General features: G+C 41.6%; 1 protein-coding gene across 1 annotated transcript in view; it reads right to left on the minus strand.

Moving 5' to 3' along the window:
* Dctn1 (dynactin subunit 1) overlaps nt 1-11,301 on the minus strand; it is a 32,800-nt gene extending 21,499 nt beyond the window's left edge. Inside the window, exon 1 of the mRNA XM_023564773.2 lies at nt 11,100-11,301. The gene's annotated coding sequence lies outside the window, so the exon portion shown is untranslated. The remainder of the gene's footprint in view (nt 1-11,099) is intronic.
* Nucleotides 11,302-15,686: the final 4,385 nt, after the last annotated feature.

Genomic DNA, 15,686 nt, shown 5'->3' on the forward strand with positions numbered 1-15,686 from the left:
ACAAACACTATAAAGAAACCTCAATCACACAGGAACTATCACAAATGGGATCTCATCTCATTAAAATTACTTTTGCACTGCAAGAAAAACCAACAGAGTAAAGACACAACCCACAGTGTGGGAAAAACTTTTTTTGCCAGCTCCTCAGACAAAGGACTATAATATGTATAATATATAAAGAACTCAAAAAAATCAGATCCCTCAAAATTAAAGACCCAATCCAAAAACTGGCATTTGAAATGAATAGACACTTCTCAGATCAAGAAGTAAAAATGGCAAATAAACATATAAAAAAATGTTCAACATCACTGGTCATTGGAAAGAGGTAAATTAAAATAATGCTTCAGGAAGCTGAGGGAGGAGGATTGCCAAGAGTTCAAATACACCCTGGGCTAACCAGTTAGTTCAAGGCCAATCTGGACTACAGAATGAGACCCTGTCTCAAAAAACTACCAAAAAAAAAAAAAAAAAAGCTGTAATTCCATCTTACTCCAGAAGAATGGATATTATCAAGAAATCAGTAATAAATCTTGGGGGTCAGTGGGGAAAAAGGAAGCCTCCTCCACTGTTAGAGGAATTGCAGACTGATGCAACCACAGTAGAAATCAGTGTGAAGAATTTTCAAAGGAAGTAAAACTGTAGGTTCCATTCAAACCAGCTACTCTCTTTTTGGTAGCTTCTTCAAAGAATTAAAAGCATACCACAGTGATAATATGCACATGTATGTTTATAACAGCACTGTTTGTGACCACTAAATCTTGAAAACAGCCCAAATGCCCATCAACCAATGAATGGATACATATGTAGGGCTTTTTTTATACAACAGACTACTACTCTGCTATGAAGATGAATAAATGAGACATTCCTAGCTAAATGGATATACCTTGAGACCATACTCTTAAGTGAAATAAATCAGACACATTTGTATAAATACTGCATTGTTTCTCTGGTGTGAGAAATCAAAAGTGTACATGAGGACCAAAACATATTACATTGGGAAATGGGATGGATATGTTCAAATGAGAAAGGGAATGAGGGAGAGAAAGGGAGAAAGCAAAGAAGGGGCAAGGAAAAAAGAAAAAATGAAAACAAAGCTCTTGTAAATGAGGGGAAAAGGGCTTGAAGGGAGAGAAAGGTAATGGGAAAAAAGAAACAAGATATATCACATATAGATACAAAGTTCCTATGATGAATGTTATCACTGTGTATATCTAAAATGTGTCAACTGAAAAACACCTGCAAAAATAAATAAATAAAAATATATAAATTGCGGGAGCTGGGCTTGAACTTTTGATCCTTCTCCCTTGGTCTCCCAAAGGGTTGGGATTTCAGCTGTATGCTATCACCCCCTGCTGAGATTATGCTTTCTAATGAGAAGTCTCCAAGGAGGTATGTCTTCCAGGTTCCTTCCTTCTTAGGTATTGCAGGGGAGGAGAATTGTTTCTTAGGGGTCCAGATAGGATTAAAGATACAGAGAGATGCTCTAGGGTCATAATTCTAAGAACAGCTCACAACTCAAGAATAATACATGCATACATAGTTACTAACTTCTTGAGAGATGTTTATTTTCCTATAGGATGGGAAAAATATCTGCCATATTTATATCTGTGTTATGAGACTCAAGATTAAGCACATAAAAGTATTTTGTAAAAAGAAAGCCATGTGTGGTGACACACACCTGTAATCCTATTACCCCCAAGTTTGATCCCAGCCTGGGCAACTTTGCAAGGCCTTGTCTCAAAAAACGGTAAGATGAAGGCCCTGGGTTCAATTCCCACTACTGGGGCGGGGGGGGGGGGAGGGATAAAGAATACTAATGCTGAAAAAATACAAATTATTACAGACAGAATGCTAACGAGAGAGAGAGAGAGAGAGAGAGAGAGAGAGAAAGAGAGAGAGAGAGAGAGAATGTGTGTGTGTGTACTTTTTCTTTTTCTTTTCTTTTTTTTTTTTTGAGACAGGGTCTATGTAATTCAGGTCAGCCTTGAACTCACTATGTAACCCAGACAGGCCTCAAACTCACAGCCATCCTCCTTCATTAGCCTCCAGAGTGTTGTATTACAGGCATGTGCCACCACACCCAGCTGGTATATAAATCTTAAAATATGATGTCTAGACAATAAATATTATAAGAAATTATAGATAGGAAAAATATGCACTAGAAAGAAAAGGAGTATCCGACTATACCTTAAATCAAGGCATTGTTTTGTTCTGTTTTTTGGTGGAGGAAGAATCTTGCTATGTTGCTCAGTTAAGCCTTGAACTCACTATGTGAGCCTAGGCCAGCTCTGAACTGGAGGCTTTGAACTGCCTCTCAAATGCTGGGATTATAGTCATGGTGCATGGTGTTATTTTGTTTGTTGCTTTGCTATGTGGAGAGGAAAGGCCCAAAAGAACAATAAGTTGTGAATACTGTATGAGTAGAGACAGAAATAATTCTGTTTAAAGAAGGGTAGCTTAGTTGAAGTGAAAAATTCTAAATGAGTTCTATCACATTATTATAAGCCTACAGCAAAGCCCACAACTTCTCCTCTTTATGATCCAGCTGTCTTTAGCTAGTGGAGTCAAATATTTACTGAAAGGTACTAGGAGGAGGGTGTGGATAGACAAAAGCTTAACATCAGGCAGAGACAGATGGACTTGATCCAATAACAGGAAGCTAGTCTCGTTCCTCAGCAGTAGAGTGGCATAGTGAAATTATTTTAGGAAGATCAAACTGGTGGCATGTGTAGGACACAATGGAAGCAGAAACAACTTGGCAAAGATGAGATTACAGCAAGGAGGCTGCTGCAGTAATGAGCATGGAGTCAGGAGGATGTGAATGAAGGTCATGAATGAAAAGAAGCTAATCACCGATACTGGAACAGCTCTGAGAAGGCCCTAGGACGGACACGACACAGGAAAGAGACAGTGTATGGGCTCTGGCGACAGACCTGGATACAGCTCTGGGTCTCCCATTTCTCATTCATATAACTCTGGGCAGGATATTTAAATTTCTGAGCCCCAGTTACCTCATTTGCAAAGAGAAAACAGTATTACCTTACAGAAATGCTGTAACAAGTAAGACTTAAATAAAGCATTTAGCCAATATCTGACACAGAGTGTGTGCTCAATATATTATAGGTATCATCTCATCATTAATGCAATGGTGTATCAGTGATGCTGTATACACAGGAAAAACTCAAATGTTGCTCGGACAAATAGGTAGATGAGCGAATGTATTAATTAGTAAATCAACAAATGAACTGGGGCATTTTCAAGCACGACTAATGTAAGAATGATGGTTGAAACATTAACAGAATTTGGGCAACAGGAAAGGAAAATGAGTATCTTAGAAGAGAAAAAAAAAATAGCAATGTTCTTACAGCCTTCCCTAGGGTAAATTTACCTACACATACTAAAACATGTATTTCACTTTTGCCTTCAAATAGCAACTTGTTAGATGAGTGATGTCAAGTAGTTATTAATCAAATGGGGTGAAAAAAAAAGGAGATGGGAAGGGGTGAAACTATAAGGGGCAACATGAGAAATCCTTATAGTTATGGAACTGTTTAGAACTATGTGTGTTTAGAATACTGATTATTAATGTCAGTATCCTACCTGTGATACTGTACTATCATTTTGCAAGATGTTAACTACTATGGAAAACTAAGGGTACTGTAATCTCTCTGCACTATTTTTTTAAAACTGCAAGAAAATGTATCCTCTCAAAATAAAATATTTCCAACAAAACAGATTCCACTACCTTCATTCTATGGGGACAGAACTGAGTCTGAGGTCAAATGTCTTGCCTAAATCTTATAACCAAAAATGGCAGGGAAACACACCTGACTAGCTGTACGGCTAGGGCCCCTTCCATAGCACTACTGGGCCCCAGCTTACATTCCACAGTGCTCTCCTGAGTTACATGTTCTTAACCAAGGAAAAGACACATACTCTTTGGAATTATAATCCATTTTCCTCCGCCACCACATTAAGTACTACTAAACTATCTCGGAAAAATGGGAAGAGGAGGGAAAAATCTTTGCATGTGGCAAACAAGCTACCAATAATCTTGCAGAAAATGACAGAAACAAGTAGACTTTTAGGTAAGGAGGAAACATTAGGGGAAAAAAGCTTTTCTGTTCCTACTAGCATTTCTACCCAGAACCATTTCTACCTTGTTACTAGCAATCCAACATCCCCTGATACTTTGGTCTCTTATCTCATGTCATCAAATCTTGATTCTGGACTAGTGGGATCTGCGTTGCCTGATCCCACTCCTATAGGAGCTGCTTTGAAACCCAGGCAATTGGACAACAGGACAAAATGTGCACCTTTGAAAGCACCAGTAAGGAAGAGATAAGCATGAGTGTAAACCTATCAGGAGTTAGGAAGGGAAAAGGCCCGTGGGGAAGGTTTGCTGAGAAGGGAATGGGTGAAACTGGATTCCAGATACCCTTTCCAGGAGCCCTGGACAATGATACGCACGTAGCCCTTTGTTCCTAAGCCCTACTGCTGCACTGCCTTACAGATCTCATACAGAAGGGCAGACCCTAAATGGACTTCCTTCATCTCTCCAACTCTATTATTCTCAGAAATGTCTGTAGCCCATTCTCAATCTGACTATAGGGTTACCTATTCCCAAAGTGTCACTTCCCAAAACATACCCAACGACTTTCAGGTCCAACTCCAGAGTCAGGCAGGAAAGCTACACAGTACATCTCACTTGTCTTCAATAAAAGAACTTCTATAGGAATGCAAGAGACACTCAGCCCAGTACCTGAGAACAACAACACTCCCAGCAACAGCAGGAGTCCTACTTAGCCTGTTTTGAAGTTCTTGCTGTTTTCTTTCCTCAACCAACCAGCAAGTTCCTGGCACTAGGACCCTGCAGGCAGGGAATCCTGAGCCTGCGCTCTAAAGCGAAAGATGCACCATTTCACAACTTCAGCAAAAGCTAAAGCAGCTAACAAAGCCACAGCCACCTCGGCTATGCTGGGCTCTGCTGTTTGGCAGCTCACTGGGGCCACTCCCCAGAAGCAGATCACTCTGTCTTTTCTCTTTTTAAACCCACGTCATCATTTGATCATAATGGAAATCAATCTCCTTGAGCCACCATGCAAAGGTGTAACCATGGCAACCTCAAGAGGAAGGACACAGAGATGATGCTTCAGTGGCTGCAGCAGAAAAAGGTAAGCTCATTTTTGTCCATCCTGCCATCTCGTCATTCTCCCCTTTCACTCCGGTCAGGTGAGCACCTTACCTGCAAACCCTGTCTATCATACCCACTGGGAAAACACATAAGGTGAGTTAATAATCTTTATGTTATTATGTAAGCTTGTAAATCTGCCTAGTCTCATAACTTCACAGTAGAAAAAAATTTCTTTTTTTGGGTGATGAGGCTGGGAACAAGGTTTCCTTATTCACTATCTCAGGTGCCAGTCTCAGCCTGCAATACCTGAAAAATCACTATCAATCACTTGTCTTTCTGTTCAGGATGCTGGAAAATCACTCAAGAATTTCAGTTCCCTACGTACTCACAAAAGGCTGGCAGCCAACACTAACTCCACTGCGTTGCCCTTTCATGCTGCCATGATGCTCCCAGAGTAGCACCCTAAGTAACTCCTCAGCAGCTTCAAAGTCTAAAAACTAGGAGTTAGGATTAAATTGCTGCTTTCTCTGATGACTCCAGAAAGGAATTTCACTTCTGACATTCAACAAACAGAAGCAATATGAAGCCTACATAATCCTCCATGCCTCAATTTTTCCTTCTGTAAAATAGGGGTAACAATAACACTTTTCTAAAGAGACAGTTACTAAAAAAATCACATAAGAATGCCTGAAAAGCACTTAACCGTACATGGTATGAAGCACTCAATAAATGTAAGCACTGTTATTGTGAGGAAGACCAGGAGAAACTTAAAAGTGTAAGATACCAGTTCGGAGAGCACTGATACTCTTGGAGTTTACTGCAATTCTGATCTTTCTTCTGAATGTTGTTGCAAGCTTGCTTTACTGCTTTGAAGTTCCTATTTCTTATGAAACCCACACCTCCATCCCCACCCCAATAACTACAACTACCATGCTGAAAAAGAAAATTCAGTCTAATAAGTAAGGGTTTTTTTGTAAATGTAGATATATTTGCAGGTCTTTCTTCCCAAATTCCTTGTTTCCTCCTACTCAGGCCCACCTCCCTTCCCTCCTCAGAGGACCTGATGTAGCAATCATCTTTCTCTAACACCTTCTTCTACTGCACCTTCTCTGTTGGCTCTTACATAGCATCAGGAAATCATGCTTGGCACTCTCACATTCTAGGGAAAACTGTCTCTAGTCCCTGCTTCCTCCTCCATAAGCAATCTCTCTCATCCTCCCTTCTCTGCAGAAGTTCTTAGTGAGTACATGCTCCCTATGCTCAGTTCTCATGCACAACTAAAATCATTGAAATCTCACTGTCTCTACCACTCCACTGAAGCTGTTCACAAACTGTAAGAGTCTCGGTGATCATAATCTCCTACCTACCCAACTTCAAGGTGCATTTCCCAAACTTGTCCTACTTAATCTCCCTACAGCAACCGGAACTGCTGATCCCTTCCCAAGAATTTTCTCCTTTCTCAGCTTCCTGGGCAACACTGTCTTTTTTATCTTATACGATCATCCCTCAGGTCTCTTCTGCCATTTCCAGTCTTCTACAAGTGTGGCTGGGAGAGTCTGTCCATTCCCACAACTTCAGCTACCACCTACACCTATCAGTCCTAGGCAGACACTCTCTTCTGAATCTCAGCTCCTCTCTTTACCTGTCCACTCCATGCTGTAGACCCTACAAGTTCAAGATAACTCAAAATATTCTAGGTCTTCTCCCTCAAGAGAGATTCCTCTTCTGTATCCCCTCTTTGCTCCTGGCACCATCACCCACACAAACTGGAAAACTGAGTCATCCTCAACAACTCCCTCACTCTCATTCTCAACAACTAGTCATTACTCAGGTTAATTCTGTCTCTAAAATTGCTCAGATGTGTCCCCTCCCGTCCATCCCATTGGCCTAATCTTTAATTCAGCATTCTGTCTTAACTAGCTTGTGTGTGTAGGGGGCTGTACACACAAGTGCACATGCACATACGCATGGGTGTGTGGTACAACTGGGGACTGAACCCAGAGACTTGCACTGGGCTATATCCTCAGCATTTTGCTTTGCTTTGTTTTGGTTTTTTGAGACAGGGTCTTGCTAAATTGCTCAAAATGGGTTTGAATTTACAATTCTCCCGCCTCAGCCTCCCAGAGTACTGGGATCATAAGCCTGTATCACCACACTCAGCTCCTAACTACTCTTATCCCAAGTCTCCCAAACCCCTGGTCCAGATTCTCCTCCTTCAGTCTATCTCCACAGTTAGCACCCCAAAATGCAATCATGTCTTTAGACTCTTCAGTGGTTTCTCTGCCCACAAAATTGAATCTTCTTAGCATAGCATTACTGGGCCACTGAAACCCATGGTGAATCAGTCAATCAATTGCCTCTCCTTTGATACCAAAGTTCGCTTATACTCCAGACACTTGGATCTGCTTACCTTTCCTCTTATACCTCTGCAAATGTTGCAATTATCACTAGAACAATTCTCCTTCCTCAGCCTTCAAGACTCAGCTTAATAATTACCTCTTCCCTGAAGACTTTCCCAAATTCTCCAAGCAGAGCCAGTGATTTTTCCCACAGCACCTTAGCAGTATCTCCATTTTGAAACTATATTTTATTTAAAATACTGTGTACTTTATTGTGTCATGGCTTCTTTCCGGAGAGCGTTTTATCCATCTCAAATATCTAAGCATCAAATATGCACACTGCACTGTGAACAAGGAACAGAAGCTTGTACCAACACCTGGCTTTAGGCATAATATGGCTCTGATGGTCCCTGAGAGTAGCTGCACCCTTAAAAACCACTACCAGTGGTAGGACATTAAATCAGTCTGTGTCTCTATCTGTCTGTCTCTGTCTCTGTCTCTCTCCCTCTGCTTTCCAGATAAAGACTAATAAACTAAAAGTTAAGGGACAGCCCCAGGACTTACGGAATTTGGTAGTGACATTAAACCTCAAGTAAGAGAATCACAGAATGGGCTGTAGCAAAATGCAGATTTTCTGGGAAACAGCGTTGAGGCTTTGAAGACCTATTCTGCTTCAGTGAAGCCCCTAGAATGTATTAAGATTGGTACACAGTCCAAAAGCAGACTGAACTAATCTGGCCATCAGCCAGGGTCAACTGGTACCAGTCTCAACTTTAAAAGAAAAATGGTATTAAGCCAAAGTCAGAATCTCCAAGATTGATTCAAGCCATGTCTCATTTCTTTCTTCTCTGAGAGACACTGAAGACCCAGCTTGCATTTCCCTTGGTATGAGAGATTTTCCAACCCCCTGGAAATACCCAGTGATTATAGACAGGCAAAGCAATTGGGAATCACCTACTATAATCTCTCCCAATTTGTAACTCTAGGTAGCCACTAGCAATGATAGAGCTAACAAAAAAAGAAAAAGAAAAAAAAAACCTAATGGCAGCTGTCAATGGTTTTATGATTCTCCCAACTATTTTGACTCTTCTGTAACAATTTCGTCTTTGTACTGTCATATGCAGTCAGGCCTAACTTACCAATTCTGACTTAGTATTACCTCCAGCACCTTTCAATTCTCCTCCATTATCAATGTCATCATTTGGGTCTGCCATTCAATAGCTTTTAAATTATGGTAAATCATTTTGCCATTCTTTTTTGGTGCTTTGTCTGCTGGTCTGTCTACATCACAAAATTATTAAATTGAATGACATCAGGCCCATGTAGAAGTTCTATGATCTAGAGCCAGGCATGGTTACACATGGCTGTGCTTCTAACTATGGGAGTCTGGGGCAAGAGGATTACAAATTAAGGCCCATGCCTGGTGATTTAGTGACTTAGTGAGACTATTCTCAAAGAAGGAGGAAGGGGGAATGTAGCTTAGTGCAAAGGCCCTAGATTTAATCTTCATTACACACACACACACAAAGTTTTGTAATTTGTAGTGTTGTATATTAAAAAAAAGGCATTACTGTTATCATCAAAGCAAGTCCTCTACGACTGGTATGTGAAGCCTGACTCTGCCTCACTTCCAACCACAGTAAGACAAATACGTCTTCAAAAATACAGTTTGATCTGTTCAACATTTCCCCCTACCATCTTGTCTTTTGCTTTAATCAAACAAAATCCTAGATCTGATATATGCGGTCTCATCTCTGCACCACTTCGAGCTCATGATGCATTCTATAGTCTTGTGAGCCAAATCCATTCTTCAAAATCCAGTTAAAGTCACATTACATGCAGATTTAAGAAAGAAATTCCTTAAACATGAAGGAGGGAAGGAATAGCTGTCATTAAGAATCAACTTTTTTTAAACAGTACTGGAACCCAGTGCCTTTGCACCAAACTACATGCACAGCTCGTTTGTGTATTTTTATTTTCAGAGAGAGAGCCTCCCTACTTTCTTCAGGCTAGGCTTGAATTTTTCATCTTCTTGCCTTCACCTTTTAGTCTGCAGGGAGTACAGGCACATGTCACCATGCCAGGCTAAGGATCAATTTCTACAAAGAGGGATTACTTTTGTATTGTTCAACTCTAATAAATAACCTAGAACCAACAACAGGAAAATTGCAGAAAAATATTTCAGCAACCTGAAGAACAACCTAACTGTGCTATCAATCCCAAGGAAGGCAGCAGGATGCTTTGTATCTAATTCTTCATTATTAGAAATGTTTAAGCCAAAGCACAAAATTTGCTAAGTTGACAAGAATATTTTATATGGAATTAAACTATCACAAGGAAAACTGGACTATAATTACAGTGTTTTACATCTGAAAGGAGCTGTACAGATCTCCTAGACCAGACTCCTACTGTAAGGCCTGGACAGATGATGCGACTTAACCAAGGTCACAGTTTATCTGGAGAGCAGGGAGCAGAACACGATCTCTAACTTTGAATCCAGTGATCTGCACCCTTCTACTCAAGAGTGGGGTCCATGAGCCAGAAACATTAGCATTACCTAGGAATGTGTTAGAAATTTAGAACTAATCAGAATCTGTACTTTAACAACACCTCATGAACACTGGAAAAGTACTAACCCACAATGCCCCTTCCACACAACGAGTTTCTAATTCTGAAACTGCATATCCAACTGCACCAGACATTAAACAGAGGCACAACCCATGAAAAACAGCATGAGTTTCCCAGTAAACTTTGAGCAACTCATCATATGTACCCCGAGTTGAACATTCCTGATGCATAACATTATCATTCTTAAGGCTGTGAAATAGTCTGTCATATTAGAAAACTTTGTGAATTTTCCAAACACAGATGAGCACCAAATGCTTTTTATTAAAGAAAGAAAAGTTATCATCTCCTTTAACATCCTACAGCTTAGGCTTTGCCAGTGTACAGGCAAAGAATGTCAATCTTGACCTCTTAGCTCTTTGATGCTCAGTACTTTAAGTATACATACTCAGCAAATGGTCAAGAAGAGCTTGCTGTTCTCACTGCAATGAGGGTAAGTTTCTAAATTTAGCTGATTTAGCTGTGATCCTGCCTAAAGTCAACAGGAATGAGCTAGATGACCTCAGGAGAGTCATCTCGCCAGGTACGGTGGACCCCCAAAATAGGACTACACACACACCAAACCCTCGTCCAAGTTCCTATGCTTTAGCCTTCAGTGATTTCTTTTTTTCGTGAGGCACAGTTTTCTTATTCATGTGCTCACGGGAAACCTCTGGCTCAGTATGAGTTCAGGGATGCTTCGGACGCTCCCGGCAAAGAAGGAGACCTTAGCAGTTCTACAGGACTCTGAGGTACAGGGACTCTGAGCCCAGGCGAACACTGCCAGGCCAAAGAGCTCAAGTGGGTCGCACAACCCAGGGGTCCAACACTCAGGCAGAGACCCCAGACCCCGGCGGGCGTCCGCTCCGACGCGGCCCAGCCCTGCCGGCCCCCGCCCTGTACACCTGGCTCTGTGCCGCGCGCCTGGCAGGCTAGCGCCGGACCCCCAGTCCCCGCAGTCCACCTCACAGTCACGCGGCAGGTGGCGGGGCCGACGCTCCCCAGGGTCGCCGCTTCTGTACCTGTCCTGTCAGGGGCTGCGTGCCCACCTCCGGCGCCACCGGCGACCGACGCCCAAGACCTCGTGGGCACCGCCCCGTCGCCCCGCCGCCCCGCCTTCCTGGGCTGCCCAACCAGCCGCCCGATCCCTACAGCTCCGTTCCAGCACCCTTCTCGCCAGAGGCCCAGAGGCGCTCTGGACCAAGGGAACACGCTGTTCTTTCCCACAGTTCTGCCCTGGCTGAGAAGTGCGCCGTAGAGTGCATCCGGGTAGACATCCATCAGGCACAAAGATGGACAGCTGAGGAGGAAACTGCGCACGCGTACTATGCCTGAGAGGCCGATGAGGACCACAGTAGAGAATCGCGTCGTGGCTAGCGCCCTCTGCCGGCGAGATGGAGACTGTGCAGAGAGTCTGGATGACTTAATTGCAATCTTTCGAGCGTGAAAGGGCTAGAGCAATAGCAGCAAATCGTAATTCGAAAAGTTAAAAAAAAGAGAGAGAAAAGACGGGAAAATGGCAACGCAGCTTTTGTAAATAGGGAGAGACTGCAGGAGTGTAGGGAAATGTGAAAAAATCAAGTTATTTCCAGTACAGGTACAAATTCTCTACGATAAGTGTGGTCATTACGCATATCTAAAATGTAGCAATAAAATCTGATTAAAAATGAATCGTATTTCGTCAGCTGTCTTGGACAAAAATATATATTTTGGTGTAACTCAGTTTGGTCAATCGTGTAGGGGTGTGAGTGTCCTCACGCTTTTATGATGGGAATGTAAAATAACACAAATGCACAATGGCATTTGGCACTTTTATATTAATAAAAAATGTAATGCACCCACTTCTAATGTACCCTAAAGAAGTAATCGACCAAGTGTGCAATGATGTTGGTACAAAGATTTTTGGGAGAGCCAGGATTTGACAAACATGCGTTCAAATTACAACTGCAATTTATTAGCTGTGCGAGATGGCTGTCTCCTTAACCTCCTATTTCCTCATTGTAAAATGAAGATGTTAATGTCAGTATTAGCTCATCAGGTTGGTAGATGAATTAAGTGAATCTATGTCAAGAGCCTGAAAGAACTGGGCACGGTGGTGCACACCTGTAATCCCAGCATTTGGGAGGCTGAGGCTGAGGATCAGTTTGAGGCCAGTCTGGGCTACAAAGTGAGCTCAAGGCCAGCCTGAACTATACAGTGAGACTCTGACTCAGAGAAAGAAAAATAAAAAAGAAAAGGCAACTCTTACAGTGGTGGGTGGGAGTGGGGTCTACATGGCTATAGAATTTTTTTTAAAAAAAGATGACGGGCAGTTTATCTACTGCTAATACTTTTTCCCCGTCTCCCCCCTCAAAATATTTCTAATTATTTTGACTAAATAATACATTCTATGGTTCAAAACATCAAAACAATACTAAAAAGCATCTACTAAGGGCCTCCCTTCAGCTTTGCTTCCGTCCACTCCACTCCCTGGCTGACACAGCTCTTACTACTCGCTAATCTTCTCCGTGTTTTATTTAAACACAAGCACATGGGGATATATATAGTTCTAGTCCTTCTATTTCTTGAGCAAAAGGTACTATGTACACTTGCACCCTGCTTTCTTTTCTCTCTCTCCACCTCTCAAAGTTCTTCATTGTACAACGTTATCTGTTTTGGTGGGGGAGACAAAATAACAAGATCACAGCAAAACAGTTAAATATGCCATTTTTTCTTTTAAAATCATACATTTATAAACAAGAAAGCACACTTTAATAACAGAAAAAGTTTTTGAATAGCATAATAAGCCATCATATTGTCTTTAGCAGCAGCAGAGAATACAGGAGGAGACACAGGGGTGCTCCAGGTATTTATAAAGGTGGAAGTGGGCTCCCTCCTCCATCATTGATTTAAAAAAAACTGGTCATTTGAAACTCATGGCTCAAAGCCAGAAAAGACGCCAGGCGTCAGAGGGATGGGGATGGAACACAAAGGATGAACCTGAGTGAGATCGGCTGCAGAGGATGCCACACCTGAATCTGGCCTGTAAGGCTACTGCATCCCCTCTAGCAGATGAGCAATATTTTTCTTCTCAGTTAAAAACAACTCAGAGGCCAGTTGTGGTGGCTCAAGCCACCACAAGCCTCCCCCAGGAGGATGGAAGCAAGGTAAATTTCAGGTCTGTCAGGGCTACGTAGTAGATTGGTTCAAGGCTAACCTGAACCGTATAACAAGACCATGTCTCAAAACAGAAACAAAAATAAGCAAACAAAACCACCCAAGTTTAGCATGTCTCACACCTGCAATCCCAGCACTCAGGACATGAGGCAGGAGAGTCACTATGAATTCAAACCCAGCCTGAGCTACTTAGTGCATTCAAGAGCAGTCTGAACAATATATAATGAGACCCTGTTGGAAACAAAACAAAATGCACACAAGACAACTACCAAGTAAGAAAAGCCTCTGAGAAATTACTTATACCACACATAGTTATATTACAACAGTGTAAAATGAATATGAAGTGTTTACATACTTGTTTTCGTGTTGGCTGGTTCTGTATGAATCACAGGGTATCCTGTACAGGTTAGCTGCTTCACAGGTATGCTATTGCTGTTGCTTTTCCCTTCATTGAAAGTCTTATTTCAGTAGAGACATGACTAATTAAGCTGAACACAGAATTATTTTGATAATGAGGTTTATACACAGGGAGAGGAAACAGCCAATGCCGTGGATGCTTATTCTCCCTTCTCTTGAAAAGCAATTCAACAAGCAGTGCCTCACTGACAGGGATCCAGGCACATGTGGCTCTGGGGATGTCTGCAGTCCAAGGTGGCCCTGCAGAGCTGCCCGGATAGAACTTAGCCCCGCCCCCGCCAGCCTCCCCAGGGCAGGAACTCACCAGAGTGGTACAAGCAGCCAGAGCTGTCCAGCCGGGCTGGGTATCCAACTGCTGAAGGGAGTCCTTCTGCCCTGGTTCCACTGCCTAAGAGACAGAAGCGCAGTTGGACAAAGTCATGCACCCTGCTTTCTTAATATATTCTAGGGCTCTTTCTAAATCAATAAGGATCATGTTCGTTTATTTTCTTCAGGTATACAGTACTCAATGGCATGGACATATAACATTTATTAACCAGTTTCCTCTACTTGATAATTTGTTGCGATTGCAACAACAATGTTGCAATGAATCACTCTGGGAGACAGCAGGGCTATCTGTGGGATACACCTAGGTTAGATAATAAATGTATCTAAAATTCTACTAGAAATTGTCTCTAGAGCTGGGGATTTAACTCAGTGGCATAAGCGCCTGCCTGGCAAGTGCAAGGTCATGAGTTCGATCCCCAGTATCACAAAAAAAAAAAAAAAAAAAAAAAAAAAAAAAAAAAAAAGGAAGAAAGAAAGAAAGAAAGAAAGAAATTATCTCTATACCCTCAGTGAAAGAGGAATAGTATAAAAATAAACTTTAAGGGGCCGGGTATTTAGCTCAGTGGCATAAGCGCCTGCCTTGCAAGCAGGCAGTCGTGAGTTCGATCCCCGGTACCGATAAAAAAGACAAAAATAAATAAATAAATAAACTTAAAGGCTTTAAAAGCACTGTATACTCATATTTGTCATTATGATAAAAACATACTTAAAATTTACCACGTAAACCATTTTTAAATGGACAGTTCATTGGTACTAATTACCTTCACAATTATGTACAACTATTACTTTCTTTTCACCCTCAGAACTTTTTTCATCTTTCCACACTAATATTCTGTACCTAAAAAATACTAGCACCCCATTCTCCCTTTTGCTCACCCTAATTACTACTGTTCTTTCCATCTCTGTGAATCTGACTATTCTAGATAAAAGTAGGAGCACACTATACTTGTTCTTTTGTGTCCGGTTTATTTCTCATAGCATGATATATTTAAAAGCTCATCTCTATTTTAGCACATGCTAGAATTTTATATTTTTTAAGGCTGAATTAATATTCCATTGTATAAACATGTTCCTTTTTGTTTATTTTTCCCTTGATAGACATTTGGGGTGTGTCTACTTTTTAGCTATTGCAAATATACATACATTTTTAAAACCATAAAGAAATACACTGCTCACCCCATCCTCTGTATGCCTACTTTGTCTTTGGGCTCTTCTCTGTCTGTGTCTCGCTCTCTCTCTGTCTGTCTCTCTGTCTCTCTGTCTCTCTGTCTCTCTGTCTCTCTCTCTCTCTCACTGTCTCTCAGGGAAGGGAGTTATTTTGTTCTGTTTTGAACTCACTAGGTAATCCAAACTGGCCTTGAACTTACAACAATCCCCCTATCTCACAGCCCCCCACCTCCACCCCCTTACTCAGATTACAGCTCTGGCTCCAAAGCAACCCATAATGCCAGATTTTTGTGTACAGTTCCAGGATGAGACTATGGAAACTTATGCATTTTAAATGCAAATAACAGCTTCCTATATACATATACTGTATTGACTTGCTTTTCTCCCTGCTAGACTTTATATTGTGAGGACTGGAAGTCATCCATATTAACACATATTGACTACCATGCCTTCTTTATATGTATCTCTAGATACCCCATCCTTCTGAGTGGCTTTAACAACCTTTAATGGATGTACTGAGTTTTCTTTATAAAGCCACCAGG

Source organism: Cavia porcellus, unplaced genomic scaffold (genome assembly GCF_034190915.1).
Source record: "Cavia porcellus strain 051 isolate PalLab524CR breed Dunkin Hartley unplaced genomic scaffold, mCavPor4.1 scaffold_18, whole genome shotgun sequence".
Lineage (NCBI taxonomy): Eukaryota > Metazoa > Chordata > Mammalia > Rodentia > Caviidae > Cavia > Cavia porcellus.